The 22,141-nt window shown below is 46.8% G+C and overlaps 1 protein-coding gene across 2 annotated transcripts in view; it reads left to right on the top strand.

Annotated features, from left to right (window-relative positions):
• Positions 1-22,141, top strand: part of NLRC4 (NLR family CARD domain containing 4) — a 630,421-nt gene that overhangs the window by 108,875 nt on the left and 499,405 nt on the right. The gene's annotated exons all lie outside the window — the stretch shown is intronic.

The following is a 22,141-nucleotide window of genomic DNA, read 5'->3' as shown; positions in this document are numbered from 1 at the left end:
TGACAGTTAGTGTGGTAGGGCAGTTAGTATTAGCCCCCTTTAGGTCTAGGGTACCCCCCTAACCCCCCCAATAAAGTTTTAACCCCTTGATCACCCCCCCGTCGCCAGTGTCACTAAGCGATCGTTTTTCTGATCGCTGTATTAGTGTCACTGGTGACGCTAGTTAGGGAGGTAAATATTTAGGTTCGCCGTCAGCGTTTTATAGCGTCAGGGACCCCCATATACTACCTAATAAAGGTTTTAACTCCTTGATTGCCCCCCTAGTTAACCCTTTCACCAGTGATCACCGTATAACTGTTACGGGTGACGCTGGTTAGTTTGTTTATTTTTTATAGTGTCAGGGCACCCGCCGTTTATTACCGAATAAAGGTTTAGCCCCCTGATCACCCGGCGGTGATATGCGTTGCCCCAGGCAGTGTCAGATTAGCGCCAGTACCGCTAACACCCACGCACGCCTCCCTTAGTGGTATAGTATCTGAATGGATCAATATCTGATCCGATCAGATCTATACTAGCGTCCCCAGCAGTTTAGGGTTCCCAAAAACGCAGTGTTAGCGGGATCAGCCCAGATACCTGCTAGCACCTGCGTTTTGCCCCTCCGCCCAGCCCACTCAAGTGCAGTATCGATCGATCACTGTCACTTACAAAACACTAAATGCATAACTGCAGCGTTCGCAGAGTCAGGCCTGATCCCTGCGATTGCTAACAGTTTTTTTGGTAGCGTTTTGGTGAACTCGCAAGCACCAGCCCCAAGCAGCGTTAGGTTAGCGCCAGTACCGCTAACACCCATGCACGCACCATACACCTCCCTTAGTGGTATAATATCTGAAGGGATCAATATCTGATCCAAACAGATCTTTACTAGCCTCCCCAGCAGTTTAGGGTTTCCAAAAATGCAGTGTTAATGGGATCAGCCCAGATACCTGCTAGCACCTGCATTTTGCCCCTCCGCCCAGCCCAGCCCAGCCCAGCCCAGCCCACCCAAGTGCAGTATCGATCAATCACTGTCACCTACAAAATACTAAGCGCATTAACTGCAGCGTTCGCAGAGTCAGGCCTGATCCCTGTGATCGCTAACAGTTTTTTTTGGTAGCGTTTTGGTGAACTGGCAAGCACCAGCGGCCTAGTACACCCCGGTGGTAGTCAAACCAGCACTGCAGTAACACTTGGTGACGTGGCGAGTCCCATAAATGCAGTTCAAGCTGGTGAGGTGGCAAGCACAAGTAGTGTCCCGCTGCCACCAAGAAGAAGACAAACACAGGCCCGTCATGCCCATAGTGCCCTTCCTGCTGCATTCGCCAATCCTAATTGGGAACCCACCACTTCTGCAGCACCCGTACTTCCCCCATTCACATCCCCAACCAAATGCAGTCGGCTGCATGAGAGTCATTTTCTTTATGTCCTCCCGAGTACCCCTACCCAACAAACCCCCCCAAAAAAGATGTTGTGTCTGTAGAAAGCACGGATATAGGCGTGGCACCCGCTATTATTGTCCCTCCTGTCCTGACAATCCTGGTCTTTGCATTGGTGAATGTTTTGAACGCTACCATACACTAGTTGAGTATTAGCGTAGGGTACAGCATTGCACAGACTAGACACATTTTCACAGGGTCTCCCAAGATGCCATCGCATTTTGAGAGACCTGAACCTGGAACCGGTTACAGTTATAAAAGTTACAGTTACAAAAAAAATGTAAAAAAAAAAAAAAAAAAAACACAAAAAAATATATATAAAAAAATAAATAGTTGTCGTTTCATTGTTCTCTCTCTCTCTATTGTTCTGCTCTTTTTTACTATTTTTACTATTCTATTCTGCAATGTTTTATTGTTATTATGTTTTATCATGTTTGCTTTTCAGGTATGCCACCAAATGTGCATTCTCGCTGCATTGGTGGCAGGCTGGCAGCACTGGCCCATTTAGTGAGGGCAGGAGAGCGGAGATGCGGGGTGGGCAGTGAGAGATGATGTAATCTCTCTGCTCCCCACCACACCTCCGACATTGAAAAGGCCCATTTAGTGAGGGCAGAAGAGCGCTGATGTGTGGCAGGCAGTGAGAGATGACATCATCTCTCTGCTCCCCGCCGCACATCACTCCCACATTGAAGTCCCAGCTGTGAAAGCGAAAGATTGGTGATGGGCGGGCGGAGAGAGATGATGTCATCTCTGCTTGTCCGCCTGCTCGTCTCCAGGGCTGGACTGAGACAAAAATTTGGCCCTGGACTTCATCCAGACCGGCCAACTTTGACAGGTCTCACCCATGCCAGATCTTCTGGTCCCCCTTGCTCCTGTGGTCCCCCTGTGCTCCTGTGGTCCCCCTGTGCTCCTCTGGTCCCCCGCGTGCTGCTCTGGTCCCCTGCGTGCTGCTCTGGTCCCCCGCATGCTGCTTTGGTCCCCCGCATGCTGCTTTGGTCCCCTGCGTGCTGCGCTGGTCCCCCGCATGCTGCGCTGGTCCCCCGCGCCCCGCGTACTGCGCTGGTCCCCCTGTGCTCCTCTGGTCCCCCACGTGCTGTGCTGGTCCCCCTGTGCTCCTCTGGTCCCCCACGTGCTGTGCTGGTCCCCCTGTGCTCCTCTGGTCCCCCACGTGCTGTGCTGGTCCCCCTGTGCTCCTCTGGTCCCCCGCGTGCTGTGCTGGTTCCCCTGTGCTCCTCTGGTCCCCCGCGTACTGCACTGGTCCCCCTGTGCTCCTCTGGTCCCCCACGTGCTGTGCTGGTCCCCCGCGTGCTGCGCTGGTCCCCCTGTGCTCCTCTGGTCCCCCGCGTGCTGCGCTGGTCCCCCAGTGCTCCTCTAGTCCGCCTGTGCTCCTCTGGTCCCCCGCGTGCTGCGCTGGTCCCCCTGTGCTCCTCTGGTCCCCCTGTGCTCCTCTGGTCCCCCGCGTGCTGTGCTGGTCCCCCTGTGCTCCTCTGGTCCCCCGCGTGCTGTGTGCTCCGCTGATCCCCCGAATGCTGTTTTGGTCCCACATGTGATCTGCTGGTCCCCCCCCTGCTCTGGTCCCGTGCTCCTCTATTCCCCCCCCATGCTGCTCTATCCCCCCTCGCAGCGCTCGCCTCCTCTCCCTCCTTAGATAGGCATACAGACATGATCCTAGTAGTGGACACTGATAAGCTCATCGTACGATCCAGAAGACATGCAGCCGCACACAGCTGTGACATGAACTTCCTCGGCACTCGTTCTCTTGTTCTTTCCTTCCCCCGCTCTCTTCTAGATTCTCCGTGGCAGCAGACAGGATGAAGAGCGGGGGAAGGAAAGAACAACTGAACGAGTGCCGAGGAAGTTCATGTCACAGCTGTGTGCGGCTGCATGTCTTCTGGATCGTACGATGAGCTTATCAGTGTCCACTCCTAGGATCATGTCTGTATGCAGCCAAGCTGCATAACTAAGCAGGGAGAAGAGGTGAGTGCTGGGGGGGTGGCGGTCCGATGGCTCAGTGCCTGTACATGCCTGATCGTCCCTCCTCCACCTCCAATGCTGCTCGCCGCAGCCGCAACCCGCCGGCTCTTCTCTCCTCCACACCCGCTGAGACTCGGGGCTATGGGCTCCGCATTCGGGGCTCCAGCCTCGATAGCCACCCCCTGGTGTCGCCTATGCCTGTCACTACCTGTTGCTATCATAGGGGATATTTGCATTCCCTGAGATAACAATAAAAATGATAAAAAAAAAAAAATGAAAGCAACAGTTTAAAAATAAGATAAAAAAGCAAAAAAATAATAAAGGAAAAAAAAAAAAAAAAAAGCACCCCTGTCCCCCCCTGCTCTCGCGCGGACACAAGCGTCGGTCTGGCGTCAAATGTAAATAGCAATTGCACCATGCATGTGAGGTATCACCGCGAAGGTCAGATCGAGGGTAGTAATTTTAGCATTAGACCTCCTCTGTAAATCTAAAGTGGTAACCTGTAAAGGCTTTTAAAAAATTATTTATTTTGTTGCCACTGCACGTTTGTGCGCATTTTTTTTTTTTAATAATCAAAATTGTATTTCATTTATATATTACACCAGTTATACAACATACTATACCCCTTCATTCAACCCAAAAACAAAAACATCAAATTACATCATTCCACAATTACCCCACCTATCCCACCAACCGAAATTTACATGTTGCAATTTACACAAAACAAAAAAAAAAAGTGGGAAGGATTTCCTCTTCCTCCTCCTCTTTCCTCCCTTCTCACTCCCCCCGTTATTCTCTCCTACCCTAACCCACAATCTGTGATCCCCCCCCCCCCACTCCTTAATATTAATTTACTCCAGCTCCTCCCCCCCAATGTGCAAGCGTGGTTAAATGAGACTATAAAGTGAATTTCCCCCTTATTCTAATTCCGTGTCGTAAATCACTATAATTCATAATTATATAAATTGTACATGTCTTAAAAAAAAAAAAAAAAAAACAATTTCCCCTTTCCTTTTTCTTTCCTTTTTATATATTCCCTTCCTTCCTTTTTCCCCTGAAATAGTGAAAGGGGGAAGACCCTTTCCTCTTCCCCTCTAAATTCATAGTGCTCGTGAGTTTAAATTTATTTAATGTGTACATTTATTTTTGGTGCTCGTTTAAACTTACATCCACAAAAAAATTGCCCTGTGACTAGTGCTGTGACACTCTCCTCTTCCCCTCTTCTGTCGTGATGTTTGTTCTTACTCCTTTATTGTTTACTGAAGGGAAAAAAAAAAAAAGCCCCACAACCCCCCACCACCCAGTGCTTATTAGGGGATTAGGGGAGAAAGGAAAAGCCCCTGAGAGGAAAAAAGAAAAAAAAAAAAAAAAAAAACAGAACATATAACCATACATTATCTTACCCCCCACCCTCTTTACATTTAATTAGCATTAGAGAAGTCATATCGATATTTAACTCTTTCTTTCAGGGCCAGTCTTCTTATTTTCTTTATTCTTAATGACTATACCATATCTTCCTCCCTTACCCATTGATGTTTCCCTCTTCTATTATCTCCTTAGCGCACTGTTCCCAATTCGCCCAAGTCATTTCAAATTTCTCTTTTTGGTTTTTAACCACATGGACCCACCTCTCCGCTTTTTTTATTATATTAACCTCGTTTCTCCAATCTGTGACTGTCGGGCCCCGGGCCTGTCTCCAGTACTTCGGGATTAGTTTTTTTGCTGCATTTAATAAGTGTGGGGTTATGCTTACTCTGTACTTTTTGATAGGTCCGGGATTTCCATGAAATAGGTACTGTATAGGCCCGAACTCCAGGGAGTCCATTGTTAGTTTCTTAATCCATGGGGCCACTGATTCCCAAAACAACTTAATTATTGGACATGTCCACCAAAGATGAAGAAAGGTTCCCCTCTGTCCACAACCCCTCCAACACCTATCACTTGATGTTGAGGAGATTTGTGCTAGTTTTGCTGGGGTCCTATACCACCTTGCTAAGAACTTATATGCCATTTAATGTTAAATGTTAACGATATCATTCTATTAATTTGTTTATCTGTCCAAACTTGACCCAGCTCCCTCTCCCACTCTTTTCAAAGTATGGGGGTGTCTTTCCTTGTTCCATTAGGATCATTCTATACATCCGAGACAGCATATGCCCAGATTCTGATATCTGTGCACATTGCCTCTCGAATGCAGTGAGTGAGTTCATGGGTCTTATTAACGGCTTTGTTTTCTTGAAGAAACTCATCATTTGACAATATTTCCATTCTGCCATTCGTGTCGCCCCGAATCTCGAGACCATCTCTGTCAGTGATAATAGGGCTCCACTTGGGGCAAACTTGCCACATCCAGTGTTCCCATCTTGACCCCAGACCCCCAGACTTCCCATCTCCTCCCCTGGAGGGAACCAAGTGAATCCCTCCAGAGGGGCCAGAGGGGAAGTCTGGGGAGCATATCTACCCTTTCTGTTCATTCTGTCCCATACTTCCAATGAATTCAGGGTCAGTGGTGATGTCCATTGTGACAACCCTCTCAATGACCCTTGGATCCATGGTGCTCCTGCCAGGTTTCTCCCCGCCATTAACATTTTCTGCTTGTACCCATGGTTTTCCCTTTAGGTCATGGCACCAGTCCAGTATCCTAGCTAGAGTCATGGCCTTATAATAAGATGCTATATCCGGGAGTCCCAGGCCCCCCTCGGCTCTACTCCTTCTTAAAATATCGTAAGCCAGTCTAGGCCTTCTATCACTCCACACAAAGGCCACGAACAGCCTACGCACTTGCCTAAAGAGAGTCGCCGGCAACCTGATTGGCACTGTGCGCAGCACATAAACTATTCTAGGCAGTATACCCATTTTTATGGCACTGATTCTCCCGAACCAGGTCAAGTATTTACCCTTCCATTTCGTTAGCTCTTCTGTTATTTCTTTCAATAATGAGCCATAGTTACGTTCATACAATAATTCATAGTCTGCGCTGATCTGTACCCCCAGGTATGTCAGCGACCCCTCGTTCCATATAAATGGATACATCTCTTTCAATGACCTTTCCGTCGCCACTGGGACATGGCTAGGAAGGATGACTGACTTCTCAAAATTAATCTTGAAATCAGACACCCTTCCAAATTTCTGTACCTCCACCATCAATGCGGCTATAGATGTCTGGGGAGTGGAGAGGAAAAAGAGTAGGTCATCCGCATACGCTGCTACTTTATGTTCCGTATGGCCTATATACGTCCCTGTTATCTCCTTATTATTTCTGATTCTGCACAAAAATGGTTCCATTACTATCGCAAATATCAGGGGGGACAGCAGACACCCTTGCCTGGTACCGTTTTGTATGTTAAAACATTCAGATACTGTCCCGTTAACCTTGATTCTTGCTCTTGGTTTCGCATATAAGGACATGATCCATCCCAGCATTTTTCCCCCAGTCCTATCCTCCCCAGTACTTCTCTCATAAAGCCCCAGTTCACTCTGTCGAAGGCCTCTTCAGCGTCCATCGACAGAGTGATTCTTGGGGCTCCATCCGGACCGGCCCGCATCCAATGCAATATATGGAGTGCACGAGTGGTGTTGTCCCTTGCTTCCCGTCCCTTTATGAACCCCGTTTGATCTGGGTGTACCAAATCTCCTACATGTTCCTGAAGTCTCAAGGCCAGGATTTTTGCCAGTAATTTGGTGTCCGAGTTCAGCAGAGAGATAGGCCTGTAGTTAGCACATACCTGGGGGTCCTTTCCCTCTTTTGGCAACACCGTTATGTATGCCAGTAATGCTACTGGGGAGAGTGGACTAGAGGCACTAATAGAATTAAAATAGCTACAGAGTGGCTTCACCAAAACTGGAAGAAACTTCTTATAATGAGTTTTTCAGCCCATTCGGCCCTGGGCTTTTCCCCAGGGGCAGGGTTGCTATCACTCTGCTCAACTCTTCAACCGTGATTGGACGTTCCATATCCTCAGAAATTACTCTAGGTAGTATAGGCATGGCAGCGTTCTCAATATATTCACCTATCTCATTCCTCCTTTGTCCCTTGCTTTCCCCTGTTCCCAATTATTCTGTTTTGGAGATGTTATATAGGGCCTCATAGAATTTACCAAATTCTTTCACTATAACCTTCGTATCCATTATTTTCCTGCCTTGGACTAGTAAGCTATGCACATGTCTAGAGTCCTGTTGTTTTTTAAGTTGTTTTGCCAATAGCCGTCCGCATTTATTTCCTTGTTCATATGCTCTGTTTGTGGAAAACCTAATTTTGTTTTTTGCTCTATGCTCTAGGCATTGCGAAAGCTCTGCTCGTAAGCTCTCCAGACATCTGCCATCCGTTGGGTCGAGATTTTTCTTATGTTTTATCTCTAAGGCACTGATCTTCTCTAGTAGTTTGTCTATTTCTCTTTTACCTTCCTTCTTTATATGTGAACCATAAGCGATTAGATCCCCTCTAACGACTGCCTTGTGGGCTTCCCACACCACTTGATCTGACACTTTTTCTGTTTTATTTATTTTAAAATATTCCTTTATCTTAATACTTAGTTTCTCCACTATGTCCTCCTTGTCCAACAATGACTCGTTCAGACGCCATGTTCCTTCCGCACGATCCATTTGAGTTGGTCGGAGGGTCAGAATTATTGGGGCGTGGTCGGACATAGTTATAGGTTCGATTGTACTTGTGCTGACATTCCCCAGGTAGAATTGATACACCAAAAAAAGGTCTAACCGTGAGTACATATCGTGTGTTTTAGAGTAGTAACTAAAATCCCTAGTCCCTGCGTGTAAAGCTCGCCAGCTGTCCACAAGATGCTGTGAGCGTAAAATTTGTTTAACCCGCTTTATGGCTCTAAAGGATAGAGTGGTTCTGCCTGTGGAGATATCTATACTCGGGTCCAGCACTATATTAAAGTCTCCTCCTACCACTAAACATCCTTCCTTAAATTCTTCCAGTTTTCTAAACATTTTAACCAAAAAATTAACAGTCCCTTCATTGGGCGCATATATTGAAGCAAAGGTATATCGTTTCCCTTGCAGTACACCCTTTACAAACAAAAACCGGCCTTCTGGGTCACTTTGCAGGGTCTCCATTACCCAGGGGCATGATTTCTTAAACGCGATTGTGACCCCTCTTGCCCTCGCAACTGGGGATACCGCATGATACCATTGGTTCAATATATTCTGGGGCAAGCCAGGGATTGAGCTGCCCCTGACGTGGGTCTCCTGCAGGAAAACAACATCAGCTCCTAAATGTTGCAGCTCCACCCATAGGTGCCCTCTCTTGTTTGGTGAGCTCAAACCCCTCACATTGTATGACAATATTTTCAATATGGCTGTCATTTTATTTTATCCTCAGGAACCCCCAGACCCCTTGCCCCTGGTCTCTGTCTTCTCCTCTGCTAATCCCACCCTCCCTATTGACATCACCATTCCCAACATTCAACACCCCATTGAACACATGCCTATACATAAAAAAACAAGAGAAAAAAAACTGTACATCATATGTGTCATAAACATAAACCTTGCATACTCCTTTTCCATAGCAAAAACCTCTTTTTAGGGGTATATCTAAAAATTGGGTAGGGAGCCTGCGCACACAGACACCTCCTGCGCGCAAGCTACCTCCCTTCCCTGCCTTTCGCAGGATAACTCTCCCCTTTAATTGGGGCTGGCCTATTGACTTACAAAAGGTCCTCATTTCCCATCACATTCCCCCATCTATTCCCCCCTCCTCCCGGGCATTAACCTAAAGATCCCTTCCCAGGTGGAAAAAAAAAAATTGAAAAATTGAAAAAATTTTTAGGTCCTTCTTTGGGCTACACCCCTGTTAACCCTTGCCGGTACTTCTTGCCACTTAGCTCGTTGCAGGGGGGCCCTAAAAAATTTATTCACCAGTCCGTAAATTCCACCATCGGAAGGTCTAATTTCTCCATAAATGATTTTAGATCGTCCTTTGTTCGTAATGTTGCTGTTCTTCCATTCCTGGAAGCTGTTAAGCTGAAGGGGAACCCCCACCGGTATTTAATCTCAGCCTTCCGTAGGGCTTCTAACAGTGGGCGGACCGACCCTCGCTTAAAAAGAGTCCTTTTTGATATATCTGGGTACAGGGCTATATTTGAGCCTTCAAATGTAATCATAGGATTATTAAGTGCCGTATTCATTATACTTTCTTTCACTGCATATTTGTGAACTTACAAGAATTACATCTCTGGGTACGTCAGCTTTTGTACTATGGGGAGGGACCCGGTGTATCCGGTCTATTTCAATGACGTTTGGAGCTTGATCCCCCAAAATCTGTCCAAAAATTTTTTGTGCTGTTGGGGCTAATTCTGTCGCTGTAATTGACTCCTTCAGTCCTTTTATACGTATATTTTGTCGTCTATCCCTGTTTTCGTACTCGTCCAGCTGGTCCCTGTATGAGTTTAATGTCTCCTCATATTTTTCCATGGATTCTTGAACATCCGCCACTACCTGTATGGTGGTTTCTTGTTCTTTTTCCATTCCCTCTACTCTGTATCCCAGGTCCCTGATGTCATCTTTTAAACTTTCCACTGCCTGCATGCAGGATTGTTCAACTGCGTTAATTAATGTCATTTTTGGTGGGGAGGGCCTTCAACAATTCCCAGATGTCCCTCTCTGGGTCCGCACTCTGTCCATTCCGCCCCTGTGAACTCCCCTCACCATCCTGGGTGCTCTCCTGGTCACACTCCACGGCCTGTCTTTGTGATGACCCGCATACTCCCATGCCCCCTCCTATTACTTTTGGGTGTTCCTGTCTGGTACTTCGATCCATGCTGGGGATTGGGTCCTCTCCTCCTCTTCCCATCATAGTCTCTATGTCTATGGACTGTGTCTCCTCTAATGACCGCCTGTTAATCTCCCGCTGTGTCATTGTGCCCAGGTTCCCTACTGGTGGGCTTTGTGTGTCCATTGATGGGTGTCCATTACCAGGGTTGGGTTGACCCTTATTCTTAGCCCCTACTACTTCTCCTTTCCTCCAGGGGCTCCCGCCACCACCGGGGGGACTTTGCTCTGGGGTCTTCCTCCCTCTCCCTGCTGTAGGAGATCTCTTACCATTTGCCACAACACTGTCTCCTGTCATCTGAGCATTCGCTTGCTTTATCCAGGACTCCCGCTCTGCTTTTTCTACACCATTAATGGCGTTTACTCCACTCCGCTTCTTTGTATCCAGCCTTCCTGCTTGCTCAGGGGCGCGGGGGGATAGGTAAGCCTTAATGCCATCCGTCAATTTTCTTCCTCTCCCCGCTGTTGGTTGCAGAGCGGCTTGTCATCCTCAGATATATGGCAAACTGCGGAGTCTACTCGAGTGGAGAAGGGGGGGGAGTAGCGGGGGGAACAGCCGATCACCTCTCGCCTCTCTCTCTCTCCCACTTCAGCTGACCGCCTGTCTGCAGTCAGGGGTACGCCAGCGTGTGCTTGCTTAGTGCATGGAGAGGCTGAAGACAGGCAGACAATCAAAGCACTCTCTCACACGCACCGCTTCTCAGCTGTAGGCTGGATGACTGCCCGTATGATTAGCCCGGGAGCGTGGAGGGGGGGGAGCACTCACTCACACTCGTCATTCCTCCTGCTGTTTTGTGCAAAATTTTAAAGCATGTCATGTTTGGTATCCATGTACTCGGCCTAAGATCATCTTTTTTATTTCATCAAACATTTAGGCAATATAGTGTGTTTTAGTGCATTAAAATTTTAAAAAGTGTGTTTTTTCCCCAAAAAATGCGTTTGAAAAATTGCTGCGCAAATACTGTGTGAAAAAAAAAAAATTAAACACCCACCATTTTAATCTGTAGGGCATTGGCTTTAAAAAAATATATAATGTTTGGGGGTTCAAAGTAATTTTCTTGCAAAAAAAAATAATTTTTTCATGTAAACAAAAAGTGTCAGAATGGGCTTTGTCTACATGTGGTTAGAAGAGTGGGTAATGTGTGACATAAGCTTCTAAATGTTGTGCATAAAATGCCAGGACAGTTCAAACCCCCCCCCAAATGACCCCATTTTGGAAAGTAAACACCCCAGGCTACTTGCTTAGAGGCATGTCGAGTCCATGGAATATTTTATATTGTGACACAAGTTGCGGGAAAAAGACACTTTTTTTTTTTTTTTTGCACAAAGTTGTCACTAAATGATATATTGCTCAAACATGCCATGGGAATATGTGAAATTACACCCCAAAATACATTCTGTTGCTTCTCCTGAGTACGGGGATACCACATGTGTGAGACTTTTTGGGAGCCTAGCCGCGCACGGGACCCCGAAAATCAAGCACCGCTTTCAGGCTTTCTAAGGGCGTAAAATTTTGATTACACTCTTCACTGCCTATCACAGTTTTGGAGGCCATGGAATACCCAGGTGGCACAACCCCCCCCCCCCCAAATGACCCTATTTTGGAAAGTAGACACCCCAAGCTATTTGCTGAGAGGTATAGTGAGTATTTTGCAGACCTCACTTTTTGTCACAAAGTTTTGAAAATTGAAAAAAGAAAAAAAAAAATGTTTTTTTATTGTCTTTCTTCATTTTCAAAAACAAATGAGAGCTGCAAAATACTAACCATGTCTCTCAGCAAATAGCTTGGGATGTCTACTTTCCAAAATGGGGTCATTTGGGGGGGGGGGGGGTTTGTGCCACCTGGGTATTCCATGGCCTCCAAAACTGTGATAGGCAGTGAAGAGTGAAATAAAAAATTTACACCCTTAGAAATCCTGAAGGCGGTGATTGGTTTTCGGGGCCCCGTACGCAGTTAGGCTCCCAAAAAGTCCCACACATGTGGTATCCCCATACTCAGGAGAAGCAGCTAAATGTATTTTGGGGTGCAATTCCACATATGCCCATGGCCTGTGTGAGCAATATATCATTTAGTGACAACTTTGTGCAAAAAAAAAAATGTGTCACTTTCCCGCAACTTGTGTCAAAATATAAAATATTCCATGGACTCAACATGCCTCTCAGCAAATAGCTTGGGGTGTCTACTTTCCAAAATGGGGTCATTTGGGGGGGTTTTGTGCCATCTGGGCATTTTATGGCCTTCAAAACTGTGATAGGTAGTGAGGAGTGAAATCAAAAATTTACGCCTTTAGAAATCCTGAAGGCGGTGATTGGTTTTCGGGGCCCCGTACACGGCTAGGCTCCCAAAAAGTCCCACACATGTGGTATCCCCGTATTCAGGAGAAGCAGCTGAATGTATTTTGGGGTGCAATTCCACATATGCCCATGGCCTGTGTGAGCAATATATCATTTAGTGACAACTTTGTGCAAAAAAAAAAAAATGTGTCACTTTCCCACAACTTGTGTCAAAATATAAAATATTCCATGGACTCAAGATGCCTATCAGCAAATAGCTTGGGGTGTCTACTTTCCAAAATGGGGTCATTTGGGGGGGTTTGTGCCATCTGGGCATTTTATGGGCTTCAAAACTGTGATAGGTAGTGAGGAGTGAAATAAAAAATTTACGCCTTTAGAAATCCTGAAGGCGGTGATTGGTTTTCGGGGCCCCGTACACGGCTAGGCTCCCAAAAAGTCCCACACATGTGGTATCCCCGTATTCAGGAGAAGCAGCTGAATGTATTTTGGGGTGCAATTCCACATATGCCCATGGCCTGTGTGAGCAATATATCATTTAGTGACAACTTTTTGTAATTTTTTTTTTGTCATTATTCAATCACTTGGGACAAAAAAAATTAATACTCAGTGGGCTCAACATGCCTCTTAGCAATTTCCTTGGGGTGTCTACTTTTGGAAATGGGGTCATTTGGGGGGGTTTGTACTGCCCTGCCATTTTAGCACCTCAAGAAATGACATAGGCAGTCATAAACTAAAAGCTGTGTAAATTACAGAAAATGTACCCTAGTTTGTAGACGCTATAACTTTTGCGCAAACCAATAAATATACGCTTATTGACATTTTTTTTTACCAAAGACATGTGGCCGAATACATTTTGGCCTAAATGTATGACTAAAATTGAGTTTATTGGATTTTTTTTATAACAAAAAGTATATAGCGCAAAAAATAAAAACCGCAGAGGTGATCAAATAACATCAAAAGAAAGCTCTATTTGTGGGAAGAAAAGGACGCAAATTTCGTTTGGGTACAGCATTGCATGACCGCACAATTAGCAGTTAAAGCGACGCAGTGCCAAATTGTAAAAAGTGCTCTGGTCAGGAAGGGGGTAAATCCTTCCGGGGCTGAAGTGGTTAAAGCCATAACATCAGCGAGGAGAGTTTCAGAGCTGGCAGCTCTATCTTGCAAAGATCCTTTTTGCATCATTCTCCTGGACAAAGTGATCCTAAGGCTCTCACCAGCCTTAACCCCTAAGGTGGTTTCCAAGTTCCATGTAAATTGGGAGGCGGTCCTACCCAGCTTCACGCAACCGCCAAGACAAGCGGAGGAACTAGATCTCAGACCATTGAACATGGTCAACTTATTTTCAACCTACTTAAACCACTCTCTACAGATGCGCAAAATGGATACCTTGTTCGTCCTGCCGTCAGGACCTAGAAGAGGAGAAGCGGCATCTGCTAGAATCATAGCTACTTGGATCACCAAGGTGATAAGCCTCACGTATGAGAAACAGGGGCTGACGCCTCCACAGGTTATTAAAGCTCATTCAAAATGAGGGGTGGCAGCCTCATGGGCAGCTTCTGCTAAAATATCGGTTGAAGACATATGCAGGGCCGCTAGTTGGAGCTCCTGCGAAACCTTCGCAAGACATTACAGTTTAGATGTCACAGCGGCTAGTGCATCAAATTTTGGAAACGCAGTGGTGTCAGCACCCTTCCAAGCAAAATAAAATATTCACCAAAGCAGCATTACCAGTTGTTTTTCGACTCTTTTTTGTTATCCCACCCTATATCAGCTAAATCAAATCCCATTGTGTGCTGATGTGAGGCTGGCCAGGAAAATGGAAAATTGTTACCAATACTTACTGTAATTTTCCTTTCCTGGCCTGCCCTCACGTCAGTACAATCTTTTTTCCCTCCCTACAAGCCTGTCGCCCGCTAGTTAATGGAACAAGGGCGGGGGAGGAGGGGCTCCCTTTTAACAGCGAAGAGAAGGTGGTACTGAGAGACTGGAGGAAGGGGTTAACCCATTGTGTGCTGACGTGAGGGCAGGCCAGGAAAGAAAAATTACAGTAAGTATTGGTAACAATTTTCCACTTTCTTGTCATTTTTCCTTTTACTATTACAAGGACCTCGTCGAGACATACACCTCAGCTCCCCATACTACCAATGGGGTTTATTTGTTCCTTCGGAACCATCTGTATTTACTATGTACAGTTGTAATTAACTGTTTATTAATTTATGTACAATTGCTTTTAATCATGTCCTTTTCTTAAATAAATTGTTAATTTTATAATAATCCCTGCCTTATCCATGGACACCGTGATAGTGCTAATCTTTCCCTAAACCAGGGGCATGCTTGGAGCAGTCCTAGGTGTTTTTTTCCAATTTTCTAGTTCCTAGTCCACTTTATAGGATGATGATACTCGCCCCTACCCTTAGCTCTAACTGATCGCGGCAACCCTCTCTAATTATACTGCGACAGGTCGGCTCTCCTGCGCAAACCGCCGTAGGTGTACGCCTGTCTGTGCTGGGAGGCTAGCGGGCGCGTGCTCGCCGTGGGAGCGTGCCCATGGGTCCCACGGACTCGATGTTCGCCAGTGACCCGCAATCGCGGTGTACAGAGGCAGAATGTAAACAAGGCAATTCCCTGTTCTGCCTAGTGACATGTCAGATATCTTCTGTTCCCAGTCATCGGGAACAGCGATCTCTGTCATGTCCTAGGTAGCCCATCCCCACTACAGTTAAAACACACCCAGGGAATACATTTAACCCCTTGATCACCCCCTAGTGTTAACCCCTTCCCTGCCAGTGACAGTAACACAGTAATCAGTGGCTATTTTTAGCTCTGATCGCTGTATAAATATCACTGGTCCCCAAAAAAAAGCAAAAGTGTCCGATCTGTCCGCCACGATGTTGCAGTCCTGTTAAAAATCGCTGATCACTGCCATTACTAGTAAAAAAAAGATAAATAAATAATAAAAATGCCATAAATCTATTCCCTATTTTGTAGACGCTATAACTTTTGAGCAAACCAATCAATATACGCTTATTGTGATTTTTTCTTTTTTTACCAAAAATATGTAAAAGAATACATATTGGCCTAAACTGATGAAGAAATTAGTTTTTTTTGGGGGGGATAATTATTATAGCAAAAAGTAAAAAATATTGTTTTTTTTTCAAAATGGTTTTGTTTATCAAACAAAGGTGCTTTATTGTTGTCATGTAGGTGAATTAAACAGTATATCCGTTGGTGCAGTACAGAACATTGCACGAAGAAGCATTTGTGCACATACAGGTCAAGATACAGTGCACAGCAAAACATGCATTAAAAGTACACAGTCATAGGAACAGAATTACACAGTACTTACCAACCAAACATTATCTGGCAGTATGTAGTAATTAGTATCTATGCTAGTATATGTAGTGCTCCTTGGTGTACTAGTCAGAGGTCCAGGGGCCCACACTTTTTTCGTATTTCCATTGACAACCCCTGTTTATATATGTAATTCTATACATAGGCAGGGCCGCTCCAATCTGTGCCCTCCAGGAGGAGGGGGGGGGGGGGGTTGGCATAATCCATTTAAGTAATATTTCATTTTTTAACATAAAAGAGAAGGTATGTGTGACAGACCTAGCCGGGACAGAGGCTGTTGGAGAGGACTGAATGCAAGCCTGTTGCCTTTTGATTATGGGCCCCAGCATTTGGGGGAATGGTGCTCTCTGTGAGCTGTATGCCTGTGGACCCTGGGGTTGGTGTTACTTTGGATTCAGCTCCATGTCCCCCCAAAACACACAGTCTCTGGGAACCCTTTATATGCCATATTAGAATGATAAGACTGAATTATACTGTTGGTACACATCCTGTGAGGAGCTGCTGGTGTCATCAACTCCAACTACCTGTGTTTATGTTAATTGAATGAGCTGATCACATTGTCCTCTATACAATGTAGGAGACGGGACGACTCCTATTGGAGCTGCTGCTATTGTGAGAAGGTGTCCTATGATAATTAACTCAATCTGGGCAAAAGGTCATGTCTCAATCACCTAGGCTGTATAAAGGATTAGTTAATTAGCTCACGTTAATTAGGTTAATTAGGGTACGTTTGTATTGTTAGAGTAATATTTTCTCCTGTATATAAGACTGTATTCTGGTTCTGAATAAAGTGAGTTCATGGTAGCAACAAGTAAGTGTCGCCTTGTTTTGTGCTCAGAGAGGTTGGAATATCTGATATCTGTATACAGACTGGGAGGAAGTGGTATATGACGGAAGCACTCAAGCAGAGTGTGGGACGTTCCGTGACATTGGTGGCAAGCAGCGGGAAAGCTTCCTGCAGTCTGGGACATCCAAACTTCCATCTGGATCCAAGGTCCAGATAGCAGGAGAGGAGAGGTACAGATACCAGCCGCCATGGATGAGGAATTCAGAAGGAGGTTGCGAGAGATGCAGATACAGCAGAGAGGACCAGTATCAGAGCAGGTCCTGCTGGGATGGTGTGATTCTATTCGCTGCAAACTCTGGAAGGAAGCACTAGCCCGTGAGCAGCGACACCAGGGAAAAGTTCTCCCCTCCATCGAGGAAAGGTACTGGTCGCAGTACGGACTGCGGGTGCGGTTTTTGGGAGAAAAACCACACAAGAAGCAGACAGCTGAATTAAGCAGGCTGGTCTGGGCAGAGATAAAGCTGGATGAGAGCTACAGAGCCCTCCGGTGGGATGTATCCCAAGCATGTCCCTGGATAGCGGATGACAGCCCAACGGAAAGCTTAAGCTACGGTGGCTTGGGACTGTTGTATGTGAAGCTGACAGGGGACTCTAACTTTGGGAGTGATTTGGAGTGGCGGGTGGACGAAATCATGGATTTCAGAGAAGGGCTACTGAACATTTCGGAAGTGCACTGGGCACAGGAAGATTTGGAGTTTCTGGCCGTTCAGGAATGGGAGCTAGAGATCGCCTACAGACGGCTGCTAAACATTGCTCAGTGCCAGGGCTGGGCTCCCTTTGCCTGGGACTATCAGGAAATACCAGCTGACAACCCTGAAATCCTGGCTGAAGAGTCGGCAATGTGGCAGAGCAATAGTGTGCTTTGCCAACCTGCCCCCGCAGCTATGGAGGCGGAGGTCTTATGGCGGATGCAGCAAGTGCTGACTGACCTTGATGATCCTGTTTCTGCATGGGATGATCTTGGATGGAGGAATGTGCCTGTCCAGCAGCATACCAGAGAATCTGCAGTGGAAAATCTGGAGATTGCCATCCCCAAACCTGAAGTGCTGACAACAGGGCAGAGCTCTGCTAACCTCTGCCCAGCACTGATAGCATCTTCTGGATTCCATGGACAGGAGATGGTGAACCTCCATCCCCAGACACCAGTTGCAGAGACAGGGGATTTGATAGGCTTTTCTGCTGAGGAAGAACCATTGGGTGAGCCCCCAGCAGAAGAGCTGGGATTAGGGCCAAACTTCATTGCGCTCTGCTCAGCACTGATGGCATCTTCTGAATTCCACGGACAGGAGATGGTGAACCTTTATCCCCAGACATCAGTTGCAGAGACATGGGATTTGATAGACTTTTCTGCTGAGGAAGAACAACCTGATGAGCCTCCAGCAGAAGAGCTGCTATCAGGGCCAAAGTTCACTGTGCTCTGCCCAGCACCAACAGTGGCTTCGGCCTTCTTGAGAGAAGAGTTAGTCGGCCTTTCTCCCACAACACTGACAGGGACATGTGATTTTTTGCCAGCAGCATCTATGGAGTTACAACAAACTTCTCCAGCTGAAGATCTGGTAACTGAACAGAGGGTCCAAGGAGAGAATGCAGTCATCACCTCACAACTGCAGCTTGATCTGGTGTCGGTGGATGGGGCTTCAGTTCCCACCTGTATACCCCAGGGATGCTGGGCAGTCGGCCCAGATCCCCAACAGCAGGATGGAGTGAGCTCAGTCCCCCTGTCCTCTCTCCAGCGGCAGAAAGGACTCCAGGGAGAAGGGCCAGTCCAGGCCTCTCCCCAGCGGCAGATATGTTCTCTGAGAGAGGCAGAGGTTGGCTGGGTGAGTAATACTCTGTTTGGAATAATTTGTTTGGGGTACTGTGTGGGTACAGGCAGTAGAGGACTGCAACTACTGACTAACTTCGGAGTCAACCCGTCTGGAGTCTCCTCCTGTGTTAGTCTCCTGCCGAAAGGGGAGAAATGTGACAGACCTAGCCGGGACAGAGGCTGTTGGAGAGGACTGAATGCAAGCCTGTTGCCTTTTGATTATGGGCCCCAGCATTTTGGGGAATGGTGCTCTCTGTGAGCTGTATGTCTGGGGACCCTGGGGTTGGTGTTACTTTGGATTCAGCTCCATGTCCCCCCAAAACACACAGTCTCTGGGAACCCTTTATATGCCATATTAGAATGATAAGACTGAATTATACTGTTGGTACACATCCTGTGAGGAGCTGCTGGTGTCATCAACTCCAACTACCTGTGTTTATGTTAATTGAATGAGCTGATCACATTGTCCTCTATACAATGTAGGAGACGGGACGACTCCTATTGGAGATGCTGCTATTGTGAGAAGGTGTCCTATGATAATTAACTCAATCTGGGCAAAAGGTCATGTCTCAATCACCTAGGCTGTATAAATAATTAGTTAATTAGCTCACGTTAATTAGGTTACGTTTGTATTGTTAGAGTAATATTTTCTCCTGTATATAAGACTGTATTCTGGTTCTGAATAAAGTGAGTTCATGGTAGCAACAAGCAAGTGTCGCCTTGTTTTGTGCTCAGAGAGGTTGGAATATCTGATATCTGTATACAGACTGGGAGGAAGTGGTATATGACGGAAGCACTCAAGCGGAGTGTGGGACGTTCCGTGACAGTATGAGATTAGTAATTTGGAATGATGAGAGCATTGTTCGTCATCATGATCCCCCAATAAGGCCAACTCAGGTAGCATTGGGAGGGACAGCTGTAGACTACAGTTTATTTCCCCAAATACCTTCGTCCAGTAGGCTGAGATGATGAGACAGTCCCAGAACATGTGAAAGAATGTGCCTACAGTATGTGTGCTTTACATCTAGGACACTCAGGGTCCCTCTCCGGAAATGTTCTGTGAAGTCTTTGGGGCGTATAGTATATTCTGTGATAATACGTAATATGTGATAGATAACTAATTTGGGGCCATATTCTAAACAGTCCTTCCATCCTTCCCTGTCTAGTGAGGGTATGTCACTGTGCCATGTTTCCCATAGTTTCTGTAGCTTGGGGGAGTCATTGCCCAGGAGTGCACCATATAGAGTGGATAAGGGTTTAGTTAGGTCCCCTGGGACCAGAAGCTGTTCTATGGGGTCAGCCTTGAGTATGGGTGGGCGAGGGAATTGAGCCCTGGCAGCATGTTTAAGTTGCAGATATCTGAATTCCATCCAGCTAGGTAACTTGTATTTGGCCTTCAAACCTGTAAACTGCAGTAGGGCACCTTGGGGCATGATATGGTCCAGTGTTGTAATGCCATATCTGGCCCACAACTGGGGATCTGGGATGGATCAGAAGTGTGGTAGGGTGGGGTTACCCCATAGGGGTTGTGCCAGAGACCACTGATCCGGTCGCTTAAAGCGCCCCCGGGCAGCAGTCCATACTTGCCATGTCACTCTAGTTGGTCCCGGTATTGTCTCGTATGCCCCTGGTCCCCTGTAGGCAAAGCTGTGGAGCCCAGCCAGTGAGCCCAAACAGTTCACCTCCAGGCAGACCACTGCGTTGGATCTAGACCCCCAGTACCACCACTGGACTGTCACTAGAACTGCCAATAATAGACTTGAAAATTGGGAAGGGCCAGTCCACCCAGGTGGGCAGGCAGCCAGAGCGTGGAGCGGGCCAATCTTGGGACCGCTCCACTCCAAATAAAGGATCCTATGCATTTGTCTATTTCTTTAAAGAAGGCAACAGTGATCCACACTGCACAATTCTTAAACAGATAGTTAAATTTGGGTAACATGATCATTTTGAGTAAGTTGATGTGACCTAGTAGATTGCAAGGCAAATTCACCCATGCCAAGCATTTGGATCTGAGAGTTGACAGGACAGGTGTCAGATTTTTCCCAATGAAATCCAAGAGGCTTTTTGCTACCAGGACTCCCAGGTAGCAGAACTCCTCCACCCAGCGCAGGGGGGGTGGAGGCCGCTCCGCGGATGGCTCCCTCATCTAGGGGGAGGAATATCGACTTGGCCCAGTTGATCCTAATACCTGAGTATCCTCCAAAAGTATTGAAAATATGTAAAGTGGCCAGTAGCGAGGGGCCCGCGTCATTAATGTAAAGTAACGCGTCGTCCACATACAGGGACAGCCGCTCTTCCAGCTTACCCAGTCGCAAGCCCAGCACATCTGGAGCACACCTGATCAGAATTGCCAGGGGCTCCAGGGCCAGACTGGGGGAGAGCGGGCATCCCTGCCTCGTACATGAAAAAGAGCAAACGACTCAGAGAGCCAGTTGTTTGTTCAAACTTGTGCTCTTGGCGCTTGATATAGGAGTTGGATGGCGTGTATAAATTTAGGGCCAAAGCCAAAGCCAAAGTGACGCAATAACTCCCATAAATAAGTCCATTTGACTGAATCGAATGCATTACAGCGTCTAATGAAGCGATTATCCTAGTGCCCTGATTGTCGTGCGCCAATAGATGTGTTTAGAAATAGCCTTCTGATGTTCATATCAGTCCCCTTACCGGGCATGAATCCTGTCTGATCAATATCAACCAGATCTTCTATCACTTGGGAGAGCCTATTGGCAAGGATTTTCGCAAATATCTTGGCATCAACGTTCAACAGGGATATGGGTCTATATGATGATCTAGGGGGTCTTTACCTAGCTTGGGGATCAGCACTATAACAGCTTCATTCATGGAGTCAGGTAGGGCCTCAAGAGAGTCAATGTCAGAAAGAAACGTCTTTATTTGGGGTGCAAGGAGTTCCACAAAGTTGGAGTAAAATTCGGAAGGCAAGCCTTCCGCCCTAGGGGCCTTCCCGCCCTTCAAACCACTAATGGCCAATTGCACTTCCTCCAGGGTGATATTCTCCTCCAGCCTCTCCCTGTCTTCCAGAGTCAAGACAGGAAAGGTCACAGAGTCCAGAAAGGAGGATAAATCGGAGTCCAAATAGTCTACCCTGGAGGTGTACAACTCCCTTAAAAAATCTCTGAACCGAGCATTGATGTTGGGGGGGGGGGGGGGTGAGCAGCTGATCCTGGCTGTCCTTTTTTTTTTCAGATATAAGTTTTTATTAATGCCCAACATGGGCGAAGACAAGGTACAAGCGTAGCCTAGGGCCCTCTCCATCAGTAAGACTCTAGTCTGAGATGGTGAAGGCTGGAAAACCTCGGTTTTCTTTCGTCTCCTCTCCCTCCAGCCGCCCCCCACCCGGGTGGAACTCCCACACCAGGGGCGGGGGAGGAGCAGGGGGGCCCCCAAAGTAGGGAAAACCAAAGAGGGGGTGGGGGGAGGGGATCATGGGTGAGGGTGGGATAGGAATAGGGAGGATATCGGGACGTCCTGGTTGATTCAGGGCGGCCTCTGGATTCATCTTTATGTGGGGTATTGGCTTCATCAAGAAGTCCTAATGACGATACCTTCCGAGGAGAGGATGAACTGGCGCCACAGCTCCCATGCCTCTGTATTTTTCTTGCTGTTGTCTCGCAGCGAGCACCAGGTCTTCCATTTTACTAATGT

This window comes from Aquarana catesbeiana, linkage group LG04 (genome assembly GCF_042186555.1).
Source record: "Aquarana catesbeiana isolate 2022-GZ linkage group LG04, ASM4218655v1, whole genome shotgun sequence".
Classification (NCBI taxonomy): Eukaryota; Metazoa; Chordata; class Amphibia; order Anura; family Ranidae; genus Aquarana; species Aquarana catesbeiana.
This window is presented reverse-complemented; position numbering and strand designations above follow the sequence as displayed.